Source organism: Lipotes vexillifer, unplaced genomic scaffold (assembly GCF_000442215.2).
Source record: "Lipotes vexillifer unplaced genomic scaffold, Lipotes_vexillifer_v1.1 scaffold1309, whole genome shotgun sequence".
NCBI lineage: Eukaryota > Metazoa > Chordata > Mammalia > Artiodactyla > Lipotidae > Lipotes > Lipotes vexillifer.
The window spans coordinates 704,990-726,491 of record NW_006777513.1 but is presented as its reverse complement, the minus strand read 5'-3'; the positions used below and the strand labels follow the sequence as shown (position 1 = coordinate 726,491).

The 21,502-nt window shown below is 41.4% G+C and overlaps 1 protein-coding gene and 1 pseudogene across 1 annotated transcript in view; both read right to left on the bottom strand.

Moving 5' to 3' along the window:
• Positions 1–21,502, bottom strand: part of BICC1 (BicC family RNA binding protein 1) — a 305,576-nt gene that overhangs the window by 152,792 nt on the left and 131,282 nt on the right. The window lies entirely within an intron of this gene.
• Positions 1,023–3,129, bottom strand: LOC103071091 (5-hydroxytryptamine receptor 3C pseudogene; annotated as a pseudogene).

The window sequence follows — 21,502 nt, the reverse complement described above, 5'->3', positions numbered from 1 at the left end:
AAAAGGCCCCCAAAAACAAAAAAAAAAAAAAAAAAAAAAAAAGGCTTAGTTAAATTTTACTAAAAATATACCTTCCAAAATAAACAAAAAGTCAAATTGTCCCCTTTTTATCCCCCCTGCAAAAGGGTTGACGGGAGATGATTCAACAAAAGAAGTCCAGGAACTTGATTCCTGAGGAGCCAGAAAGGAGCTCCAGGGCTGGCTGAGGGGAGCCGATGGCAATGCAGGGGCACAGACGCGACTTCTGGAGAGCGCAGAGGACGATCCAGGCCTGGTCTGAAACTGCATAGGACTGCGTTAAAAAACAAGGTGGCTGCCAGGGCTGGGGGCTGAGATCTGGACAGGCATGAGCGCCTGACCAATTTCCAGAGGCAAGAGAAGCTCCAGACGAGGGTTGGCACATGGACACCTGCTCAGGGGTTCCCGAAGACAATGACCACGATGATGGAAGAGGCCGAGAAGAGCAGGGAGAGGTGAACGAGACGGGTACCCGTCATGGGCTCAACAGCACCCACAAGCCCACCAAGTGCTGCTTCTGAGTCTCACATTTCTACTGGCCCTTGCTGATGCAGGGCATCCATTTAACTCTGCCTCTCCGGTACCTGGCAACTTCCCTACCAACTCCACTGGCTCCTTCAGGCCAGGCAGGCGAGCGGGGGTGAGACCTAGACCCTTATTTCCTTTCTGGAGTGCAACAGGGCAGCATCTTCTTGGGCTGGTGCAGTGCAGAAGCGGAAAATAGAGCTACCGAGGCATGGGTGGGGGCCAGGTACAGCAAGTAGGTGATGAACATGGTCTCCGGCAGGCTGAGGTAGACAGGACAAATCAGACATTGATGAGAGGGTGCCAGTGGCCAGGGATAAGTCAGACATCATGAGCAGAAAGGTGGCATAGCCCAGGAGAAGTGTCATCGTCTTTCTGCCGACAGGAAGAAGTTGAAGGCACCGATGACAAACAGGAAACCACCAGGCACCAGAAGGTTCATCATGCAGAGGCTGGACCTGTGCCTGATGGCCACCTGTTTAGATGAAAGGGCCGAAGAGCAGTGTGAAGTTCTGTTCATCAAAGGGGAAAGAGAAGATGTCCAGGTTACAGATGGGGACCTCTCACCGTGGCTCCTCGTATTTGACGGACCTTCACTGTTGACATAAACCATGAGACCTGTAGGTGCCCGATCCACATCCATGAACTCCTCAACAAAGGTATCTAGAAGCCACAGGCTCTCAGTTGCCATGCTGAGCTTCCTGATCCCTCACATTCCTCTGGGTTCCACCTGATGAATGGATTGTATGAGATCATATTTAGTCACAGGAATGACGTCATCAACTGAAGCTGTGCATCCACTTCCAGGATGGTGGACAGGGTGAAGGAGATGTTGACATGAGTGGTTGACATGTAGCTGATGACCGGATGGGAGCCTTTCTGTCAAACAACAGGATCTACACCATGCTGGTCAGAGCCTGAGTGACTGACAGTCAAAGTGTTTCCTTTTTCTTGAAGCAGCAGGTAGAGAAGGAGGCAGAGGAAAAGTCCTTCCCATGGAGCCAACCTCTTTCCATCTTCCTCTCCTAGGCTCTCCTCTGGAGACTTAGTGATGATGTTGACTATAACAGACCACAGGCCACACCTTGAGCCCTAACTCAAATTATCCTTTTAATTAAAACTTTTAATTAAACTGTATTTTCAAAACCAACAACAAATTAAAACAATATCAACTCTCATTCATTTATTCAACCAATCCTTACAGAAAGCTTCTTATGTGGCAAGCACTACTGTCAATACTATATATGAAAAGAGTTTTCATTTAGTAGCGTAAGTATTTTAATTACATACTCACTGCTTGGGAAACCATAATTTATTGCTCATTTTCAGCAGTGAAGTTTTTAACATATAGTATGGGGAATATTATAAGACAAGTAGCTTTCCTTACTGTACATGCTATCAGCTTGGACCCTTCCCGTATAAAACTTTTGATAATCCTTTTAAACTCCGAAAGAAATGTTTATTAATCCCTCAAGTAAACATCTAGCCACTATCTCTTCTTAGAGCCCCATTGTTAAAGTAAAGGAAAAAGAAATAGCTAAATGAGCACAAGGCTGGCCCCAAATCCTCAGTTTGTAAATTCTTCTCTGGTCTGATCAGGAAAAATATTGAACTAGTTACACCCCCCAGTTTTAGAGAGGGAAGAGAAATCTTATTTTACAAGTTGATGGGTCCTGGTTTGCATACTGAAACTGGCCCAAAGCAAAGTGCTTTCAATAAATGTGGTAAACAAACACCAGGACTCAATATCATCACTGAAACTAAGTTTTCCCAAACAAGAGAATGTCGAGTTACACACGCCAGCCATTTAAAGTGATGCAATGCTTGGAATGTGTGTTCATTAAAAGGGCAAATGAAGTCATGTAAAGCTCAAATATGGCTACTGGGGTACAGCCTGTTGTGCTAAAGGAAAATGTCAAGGTTGTTTGCGACGAGGGTCAGACCTAAAGGGGAGACTCAGAGCGCTGTGAATTCATCTGGAAAAACACTGAGCAGAAAGTTGACGTGTGAAACTTTATCGATGTTTTCCCTTTCTTTTATAAGGACATTCGGTGAAGATCAGAAGCCCACAACAAGAGGACTTCACAGAAGAAAATGCAAGGAAAAGTCGCTACAACAGCTTTTGCTATAAATTGATGTACCTGACCCAAGGCAATAATATGCACTGACTGAAATCAGAGCATCTAAAGATGATATAAAACTCCATTTTCTCAAGCTAGAATGATTCAGGGGATCTTCCAAAAGAAGTTTTACTTCCAGTCTGCACCCTGTGCATTTTGTTAAAAAGTGGAAGACCATAAAATATTTAATTCTGTGCTTACTGCCAATTTTCTACTTACTATGTTCACACCAAAAAGTAATTTACAGTAAGTCAGGATGAGACAAAGGAAAAAAAAACATTGATGGAGCACCTGGTATACATCAGCACTTCATAAGCACACACACGAGCTCCACTTCATCCACGTAACCTTCTAAAGCAGGCGAGACCCCCTTTAACACTTGAAGAGGAAGTTTAGGGAGATTAAAGAGCTTGCTTGGATCAAGTAGCTGTGAGTCAGGAGTATCCTTCGCTCCTGGTTTTGCCATTAACTAGCTATAAATCCTATATATTCATAAGTCACCTCTCTGACCCTCTGTTCTCTCATAGGCAAAATAAAAAGACTCAGCTAAACATTTCCATGACGTTAAAAGGTGAATTTGGCTTTTGAGGGACTGATGATGGGCGCCCAGAATTCTTTCTCCCCCCACCCCTCCTCCACCTCTACCCTGTCTTCCATGCCTTGGTCCCATTTCACTCTTCACCCATTCCACAAGAAGGCAGTAAAATGAACAGCTCTCCTACCCTAAAAGAGTACTTAAAAGTTTTGATACCTGACAACACATCTAATTTTTAAAGGAAAACACATCGTGAACAGAGAAATTAAAACGACTTCCACTTTCTGCTATATTTTTTTCATGATTACAGTGAACAAATGAGAACTGACTTCATAAAATTCCCTCCAGCGCCTCACATCTTCACCACAAAAAATAAGTCAATCATTATGGTGATTTCACAGTAACAAGTTTGGTAGACATGGAAGCAACCTAAATGTCCATCAACAGAGGAATGGATAAAGAATATGTGGTATATATATATACAATGAAATGTTAATATTACTCAGCCATAAAAAAGAACGAAACAATGCCATTTGCAGCAACATGGATGGACCTAGAGACTGTCATACTGAGTGAAGTAAGTCGGACAAAGACAAATATCATATGATATCACTTATATGTGGAATCTAAAAAAAGATACAAATGAGCTTATCTACAAAACAGAAATAGAGTTACACATGTAGAAAATAAACTTATGGTTACCAGGGGATGGAGGGGAGGGATAAACTGGGAGATTGGGATTGAGATATACACACTACTATATATAAAATAGATAACTAATAAAGACCTACTAGACCTACGATATAGCACAGGGAACTCTATTCAATACACTGTAATGGCCTATATGGGAAAAGAATCTAAAAAAGAGTGGATATATGTATAACAGATTCACTTCGCTGTACACCTGAAACTAACACATTGTAAATCAATTATACTCCAATGAAAAACATTTTTTTTTAAGTTTGGTAAAGAGGGGCTTCCCTGGTGGCGCAGTGGTTGAGAGTCCGCCTGCCGATGCAGGGGACACGGGTTTGTGCCCCGGTCCGGGAAGATCCCACATGCCGCGGAGCGGCTAGGCCTGTGAGCTACGGCCGCTGAGCCTGCGCGTCCGGAGCCTGCGGTCCACAACGGGAGAGGCCACAACAGTGAGAGGCCCGCGTACCGCCAAAAAAAAATTAATTAATTAAAGTTTGGTAAAGAAGCATCATTAATAGCAAGTGAGAAATTGCATATCTAGGCTATATTTAAATGTCATTCTTTGCGAGTTAGCTCTTAAAGAACTAGAAGGCCAAAGGGAATAAACGAGTAGTTTCTTCTGTATCCTGTTTATAATCCACAGAAGTACAAAACTCATCGTAATTAGGTAGAAAATAAAATCCTAGTTTGGCAAGTAGTCATCTGTGCCTTCCTTGAAACTGTCAAGCTGCACTGAATTGAGATTTTTCCATCTGGCCTAATTGTGAACCTCTCTTTCTAGTTCATTACCTAAAAGGCAGAATGAGCTACCACTTCCAATATATCTGTCAAAAGGGCTTAAATATTAAATAGAGAAGACAGGAGCAAATAGGAGCAAATGGAGCAAATGGCTGAGATTTTTGTATTTTAAGTTCCTTGCAGAAGGGGAACTCAAGGGAAAAACAAGTGTATACTGAATAATTCACTGGGCATTTGAGTGGAAGCATGATCTTGACATTTGAATGCCTAATATGGAAAACGCCAAGTGGGAGGTTTTCTGTAGGTTGCTTCATTTAATCAGGTCTTTAGTCCCGTAAAAGGTAGGCATTACTATCCCATTTAACAGGTAAAGAAACAGACTCAAAAACTAGGTAATTTGCCCAGTGTCACACAGCTAATAAATACTGATGATGTGTCTCCAGCTCAAATACACTTGAATATAAACGGAATGAAAAGTCTTTATACTACCTCCTCCCACCTTTTCTGTGCTTGGTTAAGGATTCAAAACTACATGATTATGACACAGTTTATCAACTGCTACAGCAAGAGGGATGAGAATCTAGCATATAGAACTTGCACTTCCAGCAATAAGGTAAACCAGATACTCAGATAAAGCCATTTAAGTAGAAAACATCTTAAAAAATAAAAATGTATTTTGGAATGTAAGGAAATTCTTTAGAGATCAGAAATGATGAAGAAAGAGATAAGCAGAAGTTGGAGTAAGCATTTGCCACAGAAATGTCCATTACTACCTGGTAGCCTTTAGCCTGGATTTTAACACACCACGATCAGAGAACAGAAAATAAAGTTCACATCAAAAACACTCACATAAAGCCCCAGAGGTTGAAGTAAAATAAAACTCCCCCTTAATGATGGACCATGGTGATGAGTGCCTGGCTTTTCCTTGGTGGAACAAGGGAAAAGAGAGAAAGTCTCCCCGATAATTTATTTTTTAATTTTACTGAACTATAATTGCTTTACAATGTTTGTTAATTTCTCCTGTACAGCAAACTGCTGACTCAGTTACACATATATATATCCTTTTACATATTCTTTTCCATTATGGTTTATCACAAGATACTGAATATAGATATAGTCCCTGTGCTGTACATTAGGACCTTGTTGTTTATCCACCCTATATATATACTAGCTTGCATATAAAACAGCATTTCCTTTTGTCCAAGCCCAAGGCCGCTGGTGGCTTTAAGCTCATGGTTCTGTTTGTATGACCAGCAGAGTTAAGAACTGCAGTGTGCCTGGGACTCCCCTCTAAGCAGCACACTTCCCACTGCCCAGCACAAAGACACAACACCAGAGTACAACAAACATTATCAACAGCGTTTTTTTCTCGAGTGTGTTCATCTAGCAGTTCAAATTCATTTTTCAAGTTTCCTATAAGCAGTTTCTCTGTTAAATTTGACTCCTCAGACCTCACGTGAACTCTTCACTCTTTTGTCTTCCCCTAGAAAATTAGATTTTCATTTTGTTTTGGAAATAGGATTTTGATTAAATTTTGTTTCCTTTGAAAGAATAAAGCTGTGTTCACACTTTTTTTCTTTGAAGTATAGCTGACTTACAATGTTGTGTTAATTTCTGCTATACAGCAAAACTGATTCAGTTATACATATATACATTCTTTTTTAATACTCTTTTCCATCATGATTTATCGTAGGATACTGAATAAAGTTCTCTGTGCCGTACAGTAGGAAATTGTTGTTTATTCAGTCTACATGTAAAAGTTTACATCTGCTAACCCCAACCTCCCACCCCCTCCCTACCCTATCCCCTGAGAATTCTTAAACCCAAGTCTATATTCATGCACCCTTGGTGACAGAATTCACAAACAAAACAAATTGGTTTAAAATGGCCTTAGGCTAAGGCTGTGCTCCCAGGCAGAGAGACAAATACTATCTGGAGCAAGGGGATTTAAACATAGTCTTCCAAAAAAATCTCATGGATAAAATTCCAGTGAACACGGGGCTTCCCTGGTGGCGCAGTGGTTGGGAGTCCGCCTGCCGATGCAGGGGTACACGGGTTCGTGCCCCGGTCTGGGAAGATCCCACATGCCACGGAGCGGCTGGGCCCGTGAGCCATGGCCGCTGAGCCTGCGCGTCCGGAGCCTGTGCTCCGCTACGGGAGAGGCCACAACAGTGAGGGGCCCGCGAACCCAAAAAAAAAAAAAAAAAAAAAAAATTCCAATGAACATGAGCTCACAATCAAAAACAAAAATCACTAAAGATGTGAGAGGAAAACCTATGAGTAGTGAGGAATAACAGAAACAACAAGCTACAGAAAAAGACCACCAAAATAATACAGATATTATAATAATTGACACAGACCATTTATGCTTAAAGATGTAAAAGAATTTATCAGAAGTATGTTGAAGGAACAAGATACTATCAAAATTAATCATACAGATTTCAAAAATAATTAAAATGAGAGGGCAGGAACACTGAGAAAGCAAAGCCCCTTTCCTGAGGCTCAGGCACAGAGAGCCTGCCTAAAACTGAGGCTGAGGGAGAAGCGAGAATATCAACTCACCCTCTACCCCACTGTGAACCCTGAACCAAGTAACAAGCAACAGCAGTCTACTGCAGGGGAAGAGGCAAGAACACAGAGAGCGCCCTGCGGCCCAGACATGCAGCACTGACCTGAAAATCGAGGTGGATCGGGAACACTGAGAAAAACTTCCTGCCCCCCCAGACCTCATCCTAAGCTCAAGTTAGCAGCAGGCCACCAATGGGGAAATTTGAAGCCTGTTTTGTACTCATAGTAAATATAGCAACAAGAAAATTCAAATTCAGCTCAACTACTGACAATACTGACACAAATACCTACATTAAGGGCCTGGAGGAAAAAGAGAAGTTACCATTTATTGATATTAATATTATTTACCTCAGTCTCCGTTGTCCTTCAGCACACAATACCTGACATTCAATTTAAAAATTACTAGACACAAAATGAAAAAAACAGAGCCACTGTTAGTAGATGACATAATCAACAGAACCAGACTCCAAGATGACCCAGATTTTCTTAAGTATCAAGTATTTAAAGGTATTTAAAATAGTTATAAATATGATAAGGATCTAACTGAAAAAAAATGATCAACGTGTGCATAAGCGGGGAAGATAGGTTTACTACAGAGATGAAAATTATATAAAAAGAGTCAAATGAAAATGCTTAAAATGCAGAACAAAGACACAGGCTGGGAAAAACCGTTTACAAAACGTATCTCCAACAAAGGGCCTGTGTCCAGAACACTTACTACTCAATAAATAACCCAATAAAAAGTTAGGGGCTTCCCTGGTGGCGCAGTGGTTGAGAGTCCGCCTGCCAATGCAGGGGTTACGGGTTCGTGCCCCGGTCCGGGAAGATCCCACATGCCGCGGAGCGGCTGGTCCCGTGAGCCACGGCCGCTGAGCCTGCGCGTCCGGTGCCTGTGCTCCGCAACGGGAGAGGCCACGACAGTGAGAGGCCCACGTATCGCAAAAAAAAAAAAAAAAAAAAAGTTAGCAAAATGTTGAACAGACACTGATCCCACATGAATGGCCAACAGCACATGAAAAACTGCTTGGCAACACTGGTGATCAGAAAAATGTAAATAAATCCACGAGGAGAAATTACTAAGGTATCCACTAGAATGGCTAACATTAAAAAGATGGACAATATCAAATGCTGACAAGGATGTGGAACAACTGCAACTCTCATGCATTGCTGGTGGGAAGCCAAAATCGTACAGCCACTTTACAACACAGTTTGGCAGTTTCTGATAAAGTGAAACATGCACTTACCATATAAGCCAGCAATTCCACTCCAAGGCACTTACCCAAGAGAAACAAAAACATATGTCCACACAAAGACCTGTACGTGAATTTTACAGAACCTTCATTTATAACAGCCATCAAATGTAAACAACTCAAATGCCTAAGGACTGGTGAATGAACAACAAAAAAGAAGTATACAACAGACATCGACTCAGAACAAAAACAATAAACTACCAATATACCCCATCACCTAGATGAATGTCACAAGATTTACTGTAACTGAAAGAAGACATAAGACTAAACACCACAAGATTCTAATTAAATGACATTCTGAAAAAGGCAAAAAGATTGAAGGGAGAGAAACAGATCAGGGGTTGTCAGGTGCTGAAAGCTGAGGGGAAGGAAACTGCTCTTTTAACTAAAACTTATAAACTGAATTTTCAAAACCAACTTACAAATAAAAATATCTTTCATTTATTTACTCAACAAACACTTACTGAGTACCTACAATGGGGCAGGCAGTACTCCAGACACTGCACAAAAAGAGGTTCTTTTAGTTGCACATGTTTGAATTTTCGGAAAAGTAACTGATGATCCAGGTTTTCCATATGTGTTGACAATGTTTATCAGTCAGAACTCTTAATATCTTCTCCATCTTCTTACCAGATCATTACAAAAATCCTGTATTTTATCATAATTTATTATACATTAGAGTTAACCACATGAAACTGCAGTATAATCAACAAAATCATTCTTTTCCTATGTTCCCACAGACAAGAATTCAAACAGGAAAGCTGTAAAAGTAATCAGTGGTCACGTGACACCTTCCCATTGTAATGCAAAATAATCAATGACTGAATTTCAATCAAAACACCAGTTATTTGGGGCTAACCTTTTTTCACTTTTCAAGAATTCTTCCCAAAATCCAGACTGAAATGTGTTATTCATCTCATAAACAGAGATGATTGCTATGGAGACTTAGCTGACTTCTGGTTTCCTATTCTTTTTTTTTTTTTTTTTTTCCTTGGGTTACGCGGGCCTCTCACTGTTGCGGCCTCTCCCATTTGCGGAGCACAGGCTCCGGACGCGCAGGCTCAACGGCCATGGCTCACGGGCCCAGCCGCCCCGCGGCACGCGGGATCCCCCCGAAACGGGGCACGAACCCGCGTCTCCTGCATCGGCAGGCGGACCCCCAAGCACTGCGCCACCAGGGAAGCCCTGCTTTCCTATTTCTAATGTAAGAACTAAAGGACAACAAAATTACTCCCGTTTTTAGTTAAAAGCCTTATATTTAACCTCCTTCTTTATCCTTAGTGGAAAACATGTGACAATCCTTCTTAAAAGGTTTATTTCATTGAGGCATTTTAAAATGGAATATACCTATAAAAAAATTAATGTACTTTCCAGAATCAGAAAAATCAAATGGAATATCCTTTTGTTCAAGAAGCAATTTTATGTGGCATAATTCATGCAGATAACTTTAGAAAAAAATTGCAAAGTTCATGCTTTAACACTATCTAAATATTTTTTTTTACAAGCCATCGGGGCATTTATACACTTCTAGCAGATTATTTCCATGAACTGTGTGAACAGTATTTTGGCCTGGAGGGACCACCCACACACCAAGACAACAGAGCTGTAGGACAATGCGTCTCACAAAGAACCTCATCACAGAGAAAACACAATGAACAGAAATTCAGAACATAAGGGATGAAACTTTTTTTATCCCTTACTCCTAACTTCTTAGAATTCCAAAATATGCAAGTTCTCAAAGTTAAAAGTTTAGTTCTCTTTGTTTCCAATTTTTTTCTTCAAACTATGCTCTAATTTTTATGCTTTTGTTTCTTGATTTCTTCATCATTTATAACTATATGAAATCTTCAAGCTATGGAATTTAATCTTTAGTCAAATGAATGCTACTACAAAGCCTAATATTTTAAAATCTAAATTATATCAGATTTGAAATTCATATAAATTCCATAATACTTAATCCAATTTTTTAAGTAAAAGTAAAATTTTACATAAAGTACTCTGTTACCCTCCAACTGACTTCCGATATTTTCCACTATGTAAGAGATCATCTGAAGTAAACTTGCGCCATATCACTTTTGCAGAATGAATAAATGCCAACAAATGAGCAAAATCTGAACACAGCAAACGTAGGTAACTCTATATCTTGATTTTAACTGTTTAAACTTAAACACTGTCGATAATAGCAACCAACTTAACAATCTGCAGAAAATGAAAAACAGATGAAAAGTCTTAGATCATCATGAATCACAAAGCAACGGAACTTAGCTTTAGATCACTCCTAGGATTCTTCTGACTATAATCAGGTTTGGGGCTTTGATTTTTATAATCTAGGCCACTGGCTCCCAACTACCTCTCCCTCCAGATTTCCCAAAAGGGATGGGGCTGGTCTAGGAGATGCGTTACCTCTTTAAAATGCCATTTCTAAACTGAAGGGAGAAAACACATGGGACCATCTTGTTATCAGTGTTTCTGAATTTAGTGAAAAAGCAGAAGCAGAGAGGAGCTTGAGAGAACTTCAGAGACTAAGAGAAATCCAAGCTCAATATGCGAGCCCTTGTAAAGTCACACATTTAAATAACACACTACTAGGGACTTCCCCAGTGGCGCAGTCGTTAAGAATCCGCCTACCAACGCAGGGGACATGGGTTTGATCCCTGGTCCAGGAAGATCCCACATGCTGTGGAGCAACTAAGCCCGCGCACCACAACTACTGAGCCTTCACTCTAGAGCCTACAAGCCACAACTACTGAGCCCACGTGCCACAACTACTGAAGCCTATGTGCCTAGAGCCCATGCTCTGCAACAAGAGAAGCCGCCGCAATGAAATGCCTGTGCACCACAACGAAGAGTAGCCCCTGTTCGCCTCAACTAGAGAAAGCCCGCAGGCAGCAACAAAGACCCAACGCAGCCAAAAATAAATAAATAAATAATTTTAAAATTTTTAAATAATAATAAAATTTTCTAAAAAAAGAACACACATTGGGCTTCCCTGGTGGCGCAGCGGTTGAGAGTCTGCCTGCTAATGCAGGGGACACGGGTTCGAGCCCTGGTCTGGGAGGATCCCACATGCCGCGGAGCGACTAGGCCCGTGAGCCACAACTACTGAGCCTGCACGTCTGGAGCCTGTGCTCCGCAACAGGAGAGGCCGCGATAGTGAGAGGCCCGCGCACCGCGATGAAGAGTGGCCCCCACTTGCCACAGCTAGAGGAAGCCCTCGCACAGAAACAAAGACCCAACACAGCAAAAATAAATAAAATTAATAAAAAAAAAATAAAATAAAATAAAAAAAATAAAATAAAAAAAGAACACACTACTATATATATAATAGATAACTAATAAGGACCTACTATACAGCACAGGGAACTCTATACAATACTCTGTAATGACCTATATGGGAATTCACTTTGCTGTCCACCTGAAACTAACACAACATTGTAAATCAACTATACCCCGATAACACTTTTTTTAAAAAGAAAAGAAAATCATCTCCCCCCTTAAAAACACCGACAGTACCAGGTTGCTACCAATATACCAGATCGGGCCACTTTGGAAACCACATCCTACTACCACAAAGGAAATTAAAAACATCAGAATAAAATCCAGCTATCAATACCCTGCTAGAGTCTCACAATTAATAAGAATTTATCTCTAGTCCACTTACGGAAGAAACTAGAAAAAGACAAGCTGATAACAAAGATACATCTCTCAAACCTCAACTACGTCACGAGAAAAGAATATATGGTTTGAAATAATTAAATCAGACATAATGTCTGCAATGTGTTAAATACAGTGATTTTCAACCTTGACAGCACATGAAATCACGGCGGGGGGGGGGGGGGGGGGGCCCCCCCCCTGGTCCTCTCTTTACATTCCCTTTCCCTCACTCCTGGCATAAAGATATTGAAATCTGAGGAAGTGGGACCATGACGGGGAGGGAATGCCATGCAGAGACATGGGTGGCAGCGTGCCTGGCTGCCAGGATGAGAGGAGAGTGGGGGAGCACAATGGTGGCAGAAAAGAGGATTTCTGAGCGGCTGGAATATTGGCTACATTAAGCAGAATTAATTAATTAATTGGGCATAAAATTAATTTACTGCGGATAATGGAAGCCAGCTTTCTCAATTTCTGGAAAAGAAGGAAGGCTAGAAATAATACCGAGGAATTGGATTACAAATTAAACTATCAGAATAAACTCATTTTTCTAAAGTTATACAGACAGATAAATATAGAAATAGTCATAGATATACATGTATGTATGAATGTAGACACATATATATTTCCTAGTTCTGCCTGCTGAGAAGGCCTGGAAACAACAGCACCACTGATGCCCAGATCACGATTTTAGCTACCATCTTCCACTCAAAAGAACAAGGGCTGGGGTCAGGGTCGGGAACGTACAAGATAAGCCTGGAACATCTTTTTGTGCCTGAAAGTAGGAAAATGCTCAAGGAATGATGGGGAATTGTCAAAAGAACACAGGGGTCAACGTGAAAGATCCCAAATCTGGGACAATCTGAGAATCAAAATAATGAAATTATCAGATTAAAACCCATGAATAAAATGAGAATTCATAAATCCATACTAAGTTAAATGGATAAATTAATTGACAAATAAGGAAGAAAAGAAAGCTCTTATAATAAGAGTGTCAACTAATAGATGTAGACGGGATCATGAAACTAAATAATCACCATTCAGCAGCTATCAAGTGGTAGTCTAAAAAGGAAGGAGTCATAAATGAATGCTAGGGCTTACAGGCGGAGATCTGATGAAGAATAGGATATTGGCACAATATGGGAACACCTCCTCACAAAATATAACTAAATACAATGGGGATAATGGTGGCTTCACAGTGGACAGACTCAGCATTCACCAACCTCATCAGCTGATCACAGTTACCACCACCAGTGATGGGACAGACCGACAGTATTTTTCTTGACCTGATAACACTTGAAAGAGCCTGGCATCATTCCTGCCAAGAAGGCATGGTCTGAGTCCGGTCATGGGAAAACACTAAGTGATCCCAGTCGAGGGTTTCCCTATAGAATGAATGGCCTGTCAAGGGCATGAGAAACAGGGAAGAGACGTAGGAATAGGTTCCATACTGAACAAGACTGATGTGTATGACAACTAAATTCAACCTATGTTCATATATACAATCCTGGACCACAAAGGGAAAGACGGACGTTACTGGGGCACTTGGTGAAATTTGAACAGGGTGTGTGGATTGTATGGTGGTTTTGTAAAATGTTGATTTCCTGATGGCTGATAGACAATTTTTCCATTCCTTCCCACCCTCCCTTACTTTCCTTTGTCTTACCCTCCCAGCATGGTGACACTGACACCCAAGGAAGTGGGGCAGGAAAGGGGATAGAGTGCAAATCTAACAACCCAGGGAGGGGCGAGGGTAGTGAAGGGGAAGCATGGTGGTGAAGGGGGAAGGAGACTCCAGGATCATTGCAAAGATATATGTATGTAGGGGAAGGCTCTTCTTTGGGGAAGGTACACACCACAGCATTTAAGGGTGATGGAGCATTATTTCAAAAAAAGATTACATTAGACAGGTTAATAAAAAGGGAAGAAAATTCAGTAAAAGGTTAACAACTAGAAATCTAGGTGACAGGACTGTAAGAGTTCTTGGCAACATTTTTGGAGATCCAACATTATTTAAAAGGAAAACTTACTCTATTAACAAAGAATCCCCTGGGGAGCTTGTTAAAAAGCCCAATACCCCAAGCTTCCCCTTCCACCGACTAAATCTTTGGGTGGGGAGAATCCAGGGCCAGTATTTAATGCTCCTAGAAGAACCCACCAACTTGGCACTCTATGATACACAGTGATCGCTCAACAAATGGTTGATACTGCTGCCCAAACTATTATATTTAGCATAAACTCACATGTCTATATGCAGAACATAATCCACATATTGAAAACTATTCTTTAAGACAGCAATCCTGAATAACTGTAACCTCCTATCTTAAGCAGCAAAGTTCCAACACAGGTGACGAGGTGGCTACTGTGAGCAGAGACAGCACTACGAAAACTGTAAGATATTAGTAGTGATGGCAAAGCAAGTCTTTAATCTCTCAAATGCTTATTACATCCCAAAACAATTACTAAATTTGATCTCAGATAAGGATATAAATTATTACAAACATTATTTGCCTAAGGAATCCTTGGAAATAAATAAAATATCAACTTAAATTGGAAACAAAAAGAAGCATATTCAACTAAGAGCTACTTGTACCAAATGGGTTTTTAAGTAGCTCTTTAAAACTTAAATTTTGTTATTCTGTTCACTAAAAAAAAGAATTTATATAAAACAAACTGTAGCTATTAAAATTGTCTCTATGTTCAAAGAATACCCTTCTCTTTGTTCAAGATCTTATATTTCTTCTAGTTTATTTTCCCTCCTCTAGTTTTGCAAATGCCTGAAAATTCATCTCTGTTACAACAAATAGTTGTAAACAACTTAAAGGTTCCCCAGTCGGGGACAGGTGAACAATTACGCTGCCTCCATATAACGTAATAACAGGTTAACATGCAGCAGGAAGAAAAAACAAGGGTCATCTTTATGTATTCAACTGTAATAAGTTCCCAGATATACTGTTAAACGACGACAAAAGGCAAGTTGCAAAACTGGAAAATATTAATTACGTGCTGGGAAGGGAAAAGAGACTGAAGATCTTTTAACTTCATAGGTGCACTTTTGTATGTTTCGGATCCTGAATCCTGTGAGCATATTAATTAAGCCAAAATTTAAATTAACTTATACACAGAACTGTTTTATTTTCAAGAAATCCTCCAGCACTAAGGTAACTTTCATGGACCCAGACCCACTCTTCTCCAAAATCACTGTGTACACTAAGTGGGTGTCACTTAAATCACAGGAATGTTCATTCATTCAATGACAGTGAGCTCCTACTGTGACACAAGAATTACCACAGTGCATGTTCCTTTCAAACATATCCAAAATGCAAAAACAACCACCTCTGCCTTTATCTGGATATAGCATATCTATTATATTGCAATGCAGTGTTGCATGCAAACAAAAACTCCCAGGAGGGATAGATGGTGCATATAGCACATTTGTAAGGATCGGTTCCAGCTTCCCGTGATCAGGGATGATTTCACTAAAAAAAAACATGGCAGGTGGCCTTTCAAGAATAATCCATCAATAGGCAAAAAGAGGGATAGAAGGAGAGCATTCAGGTAGATGAAATGGCAAGACTGTTGCACTTGGGAGCAGCTAGCAGCCCATTTGGCAACAGCACATGATTAGTATACAAAAGCTGAAACTGAGGAGGCTGGAAAGTGAGGCTCGTGCAGAAAGCAGAGGCACTTAAATTACAGGCAAATCCAAGGCCCAGGTTAGTGTCTAGCTCACAATAGATGTTCCATAAATGTTTAACATGGTAAGTCATGGTGGATACATTGTCAAGATTATAAATTGCCTGTACACCCAGATGCAGTCAACCGTCTGCAATTTACTGAAGGTTGGAAATAGTCCTGGTAGTGTGTGTGGAGATGTCATTTACTTTAATTCGTTCAGCTGGTTGTGAATTCTAGAGTTGTATTCTCAGATCAAGGAACTTTAAGAATTCTGAAAGACCAAACTTATTAGGACTTCTACGATTTAAACAACTATGTTTTCTTACTGAAGTCACAATCTATACAGGCTAAACATGTACTTGCTGGAACAAGGCAGGGGCGGTGACACTTGGTTAAGGATACACAGTACCCTGATTCAAACAGACCTGTGGATTTAACAGATGGCAAATGAAGGCTGAACTCCAGCGTTTTCCATGCTGGACTATTCTGAGTTCAAACTTTGAAGAAATGCTGAACGGCGTTTTCATGGAAATAAAGCGACCCTTCAGAAGAGAAGTGCGTAGTTCAATGCTTACGAAAAGGGCTTTCAGTTTCCGCTACTGCCTCTGGGGTGCACCATCTCTGTGGGGGCGTGAGTCCCACCAGTGGGGCTCAGTTTCAAAAAGAACTGAAAACTAACCAGACCCATGAAGATGATGCAATACCCCTGGAATTTTGGAGACAACTGTATGAATCCCCAAACTATTTCTGGCTACTTAGCCAAACTCGGGCCCAAGTGTTTGTGTCTGCCCATCTGAGTGAAAACGCAATCTCTTACATGAAATATGGCAGCTACTATTGGCAGGACAAATCATCAGAATCATTCACCCTGACTAAATATACACCAAATTGTAGAGAATAACCAGCCTTTTAAATACAACATTTCAACAACCTTATTAAAAGTACTCAATGATTAGCTCTAAGGCTATAACTATGCACTACTGTGACTAGTCCATTAGTTTCCTGTTTGTCTCTTGTATTAGTGGTTAAAATCTTTATTGGCATGGCCCAAATGTTCTAGTGTATGTAACAGGCTGTCAAGGAAACCTGTGCTCAGCCTCCCTATGTACAGATTTCAAATTACAAAGCCTTCCACTAATAGCAAACACTCACTTGAGGAAAGGAGGAAAAAAACTTAACACTTACTAAGCTCCAACTATGTGCTAGGCAAAGTGCTTGTTCTCTTCTACCCAACATACAGAATATGTTTAAGAGTTCTTTAAGGGCTTCCCTGGTGGCGCAGTGGTTGAGAGTCCGCCTGCCGATGCAGGGGACACGGGTTCGTGCCCCGGTCCGGGAAGATCCCACGTGCTGCGGAGCGGCTGGGCCCGTGAGCCATGGCCACTGAGCCTGCGCGTCCGGAGCCTGTGCTCCGCAACGGGAGAGGCCACAGCAGTGAGAGGCCCGCATACCGCAAAAAAAAAAAAAAAGAGTTCTTTAATAAGTAAATAAAAACAAGCTACCTCCTGCCAGACAATAACCACATTAAACATCCTTCTACCCAAAATCATAAAACAAAAACGTTTAACAAGGTAGACTCTAAGGTCTCCTCCAAGGTTAAAATGGTGTGTCCTTATAAAATGTTTTCAAATGAATTCTAAGGTAAGGTAGCAAGGCATTATGTAACTGACCATTTTTAATGGACAATACTATAAAATTCCAAGTCAGAACAATCAACGCTTATTAAATAGCTACAATGGGCATATCAAAACTCACCAAGAATATGACTATGAGTAAGTAACCTTCTTGGTAACTTATAATCACAGCTGCATGCGTGTGTGTGCATACACAATTACTTCCATTTGCTTTACTCCAAATTATGAGGAAAACACCTGTCTGCTGGGTCTGAACGCCGATCATTCTGCCAAGAGACTGCAATGACGGTGTGAGGATTAATGTTAATTCAGCCACCACGAAGGACCTCAAATCTCAGGACTCCCAAATTTCTACTTACACACGTTGTGATGGTGAATGCTCTTTTCAAGGGTTCTATTTTAACTGCATTGGGAAAATCACAGAACTTTAGAGCTGGCAGAGTTATGTTCGTTTTGTCTAGCTCCTTCATTTTATAGAGGGGAAGACTAATTTAGAAAAGGGAAAACGGCTTCTCAAAGTAACATCACTGGCTAACAGTTCTCTTGCTTCTCAGGATCAACACCTCACACTCCACCCGCTTCTTCTGAGATATTAAGTATGATTTTTTTTTTTTTTTTTGGGCACTGCACAGCTTGCGAGATCTTAGTTCCCAGACCAGGGATCAAACCTGGTCTCTCGGCAGTGAAAGCGCAGGGTACCAACCACCGGATTGCTAGGGAATTCCCAAGTATGAATTTTTAATATGCTTTCTGTCCCAATTCATTACTGAATATGGAACGGCCCTGTGGATGGTTCCTTAAAATCTCATATCAGCTAACTCTATTGAGTAATTAAGATGACCCTTCAGTCATCTTCATCCTGCTATCTCAAGAAAAATCCACTTTTATCTTAGTCACACCTACCCTTGCCAAACCTAGAACAAGAGTTCAAGGTCTACAGAAAACCTGTGGTCCTGCTCTCCCACTATAAATCTGGAGCCATAACTTGTTTTCAATGACAACCACTACTTAAGGCAGTAATAAGCAAAGCTAAAGCTTTCAAAACACACGTTACATTTACTTGGCAATGGCACTCTGGATGTACGTGATTCACGATGAGAACTGGAGGTGTCTTAAAGAGCACGTATGAAACAAAAGTATCCCATGAAGAATCGAGAGAATCCCAGAAGGAAAACTAGGATGGGAGAAGACTAAAACCAAGGGAAGGATTGGGACACAGAATTTCATACCACAGGGCTTGAAAGGTCACTGTCCTGGGCTGCGAATTTGATCCCTGCTTCCCTCAAGCAAAGAGAGAAACCACATTTGTATACTACTCAACAGTGTCCATAAAGCTTAAAAAGTACGCCAATTTTTCAAGGCAGGGGCACCAAGGTTGCTAAGTATTAAGATCTGTAAGCAGTTTCCCCAGCAGTTCCTCATCAAAAGTCCAGTCTGTGATGTAGTGGCTGTCCTCCACAATACTGGCGTGTGTGGCTCTTTTCTGCTCATCGTGTCTCAGTACAGGATGAGGGCCTAGAGCCAAGTAAAGGAGAGACCAACAACCCATCTCACTGGGGTGCAGAAGTACACGTGAAGAAAGCCAAAACCTCCCTTAGAGAAGAGTCTGGCTTCACTCCAACTCTGAGACAAACGGGCGATTAAGGTCACAAAGCTCAGAGCCTGGTCACAATCATTTTAGCCTGGAAAGTGTTCAAGGCAGGCATTCCTCATCGCCTCCAGAAGTAATTTGTGAATTGGGGGTGGGGTGAAGAGGGAGCCCAGTAACTTTCTGGTCTCTAGAAAGCATGATTCAATGAACTCTAACAGAAGTTTTGCCATTAACACTTGTACTTTTTTTTCAAGGACTAACTGCCATTGGTTTCATCTTTTCCTACCGAGACATTTTTTCATCTTGACTTATTTTTAACAAAGGGAGGTCCAGGTTGACTTCAAAAGCTTATTTAAAGGATATATTTTAAAAAAGGAGACAAAGAGGCTGAGTTTTATTGAAAATAAATTATAAACCAAGGAGGAATGAATGAATATGATGTGCTGTAAGTAATAAATGCAGTCATAAATAAGTCTGAACTAGCAAAATACGTCATTTCAATAAAATCTGCTCTGGGCTAGTAATACAAAATAGATAGAGGTCTGAAATTAGCACCCCAATAGCCCCACACTAGCAGTGAATAAGAAGAGGATAGCCTATATTCCATGGATGACAGGCGAGACCCACAGAGGACAAGGTCATCCTACTTGAATTGCAAGCCCCTCACACTGTCGTTCAGTCAAAGGTTGATATAACCAGCTCGGATTGGGGGGGCAGTAACATGAACCCCGACATCACGACTTTCAACTGTGCTCTCTGGAATCCTTCCCCATCTCTTACCAGGAAGGTAAGAATCCATCCATTTCTGGTCACTTTCAGTATTAGAAACTCAGTCCAGGGCAGTGTAACTCTCCACTCTCATAACCAACTCTGTTAACCCCACTCTCCGCGACCAGCCAGATTTACAGCTCAGGAAACTCAGGGTGGTGTGCAAAGGGGAGAGGAGAGGAGAGAGCTACAGAACGAAGGCACACAGGGAATGGGCGCTAGCCTTTCCTCCCTCCAAACCTCTTCTAAGCTCCAGAGCATCTACTCAGTAGGTGGTAACTAGCATTTTTTTTAACGAAACAGAAAAGAACAGAAAAAATTCAGGCTGTATTACATGTAAATGTTATTTCATTAACTTTTTCCCATTTATTTATTTTTATGTAGGTGTGTACTGGGTCAGGATGTAAAATGTATTTCTTCCTGCTGGTGACAGTAAAAAACTGAAAGTCACACCTTTTGATCTCAGATGGTATGACAACATGGTGGTTATAGCATGGCCTTGGGAGCCGGACCACCTCGATCCAAATGCCAGATACTAAATCTCTCTGTGCCTTAGTTTCCTGTGTATGTAAAATATGAACAATAATAGAACCTATATCACAGGGTCAAGTTGGGAGGATCAGATGAAATAACACATGGAAAGTGTGCAGCATATGCCAGTGCAGGTTAGCTATTTAGGGGGAAAAAAAGGATGAAAGAAAAAGCAAATGCCTCCTTACTGACCTGGGTGCATCAGCAATCCTCTCACCACTGCTTTCCAGTGCTTCTGTGGCTAACGCTAACCAGCTGCTGACCTTACCTCTCAGGTAAGGTCTGCAGGTGTTGCTCTCCTGTGGGGAGTCTATATGAGTTTTCAAGAGGCAGCCATGAGGATTCCACTGCACACTTCCTTGACATGAGAAAACCAACATCCTCCATGCCTCCTTACCCACCGACACCAGGAGAATACCCAGTGGTCTCTAGATGCTGGGCTCTCCTCACCTAGCGATCAGGCTTCATGGGTGGGTGAACAGAGAGACAGCTCTCCAGCCCAACTACTTTCAGTGGTATCAACTTGACCCACAGTAAACTTTGGGAGAGCTTCTCCCCAGTGCTCTCTTCAAATCTCACACAGACACTGGGGCACATCAGCAAGACTGTTGCTTATGTAGTTAAGACACTAGTCTTCCTCTTGCAGACATGCCCAATGTTTATGAGAGATTTCCTTGGAAAGACCCTTCTCCCAAGGGATCATCTTGTTTTTATGGGGACCACCCCCATTTCCCACCAGCCCAACATGCCCAATGACTCTCTAACTCTTCCTTCCCACTTCAACCTTCTTATTGGGTAGGGGGTTTGCAGGGAAGAGGGGTGGCTTGTCATGGTGGCTGTTGGTATTAACAGCAGGTTCTGCCACCTCTTAATAAATGTGAAGGAGTGTACAGATTCACGTGTTGGCAATTCTCCTGAAACTCTCTTCAGAGTGCCAGGGCCACAGAGCCCTCCACTCTGAGTCCTAGTTGCCAATTGTGGGGTAACAGGAAAAGGTCCTACTCAAATCTCGTGTAGTGCAACTACCAAGAAAAAAAGGAAAGAGAGAAGCAAAAAGATCAGACGTCATCTTGAGTAGGAGGAAAGGCAAGAGTAACAAGTAGCTTTATCCTCAGACAATGGAGAGGATTTCCAACAACACTGAGGCATTCTGTCCCTCAGCACTCTGGCAGTTAAAGATATAGCATGTGGGGGGGGGG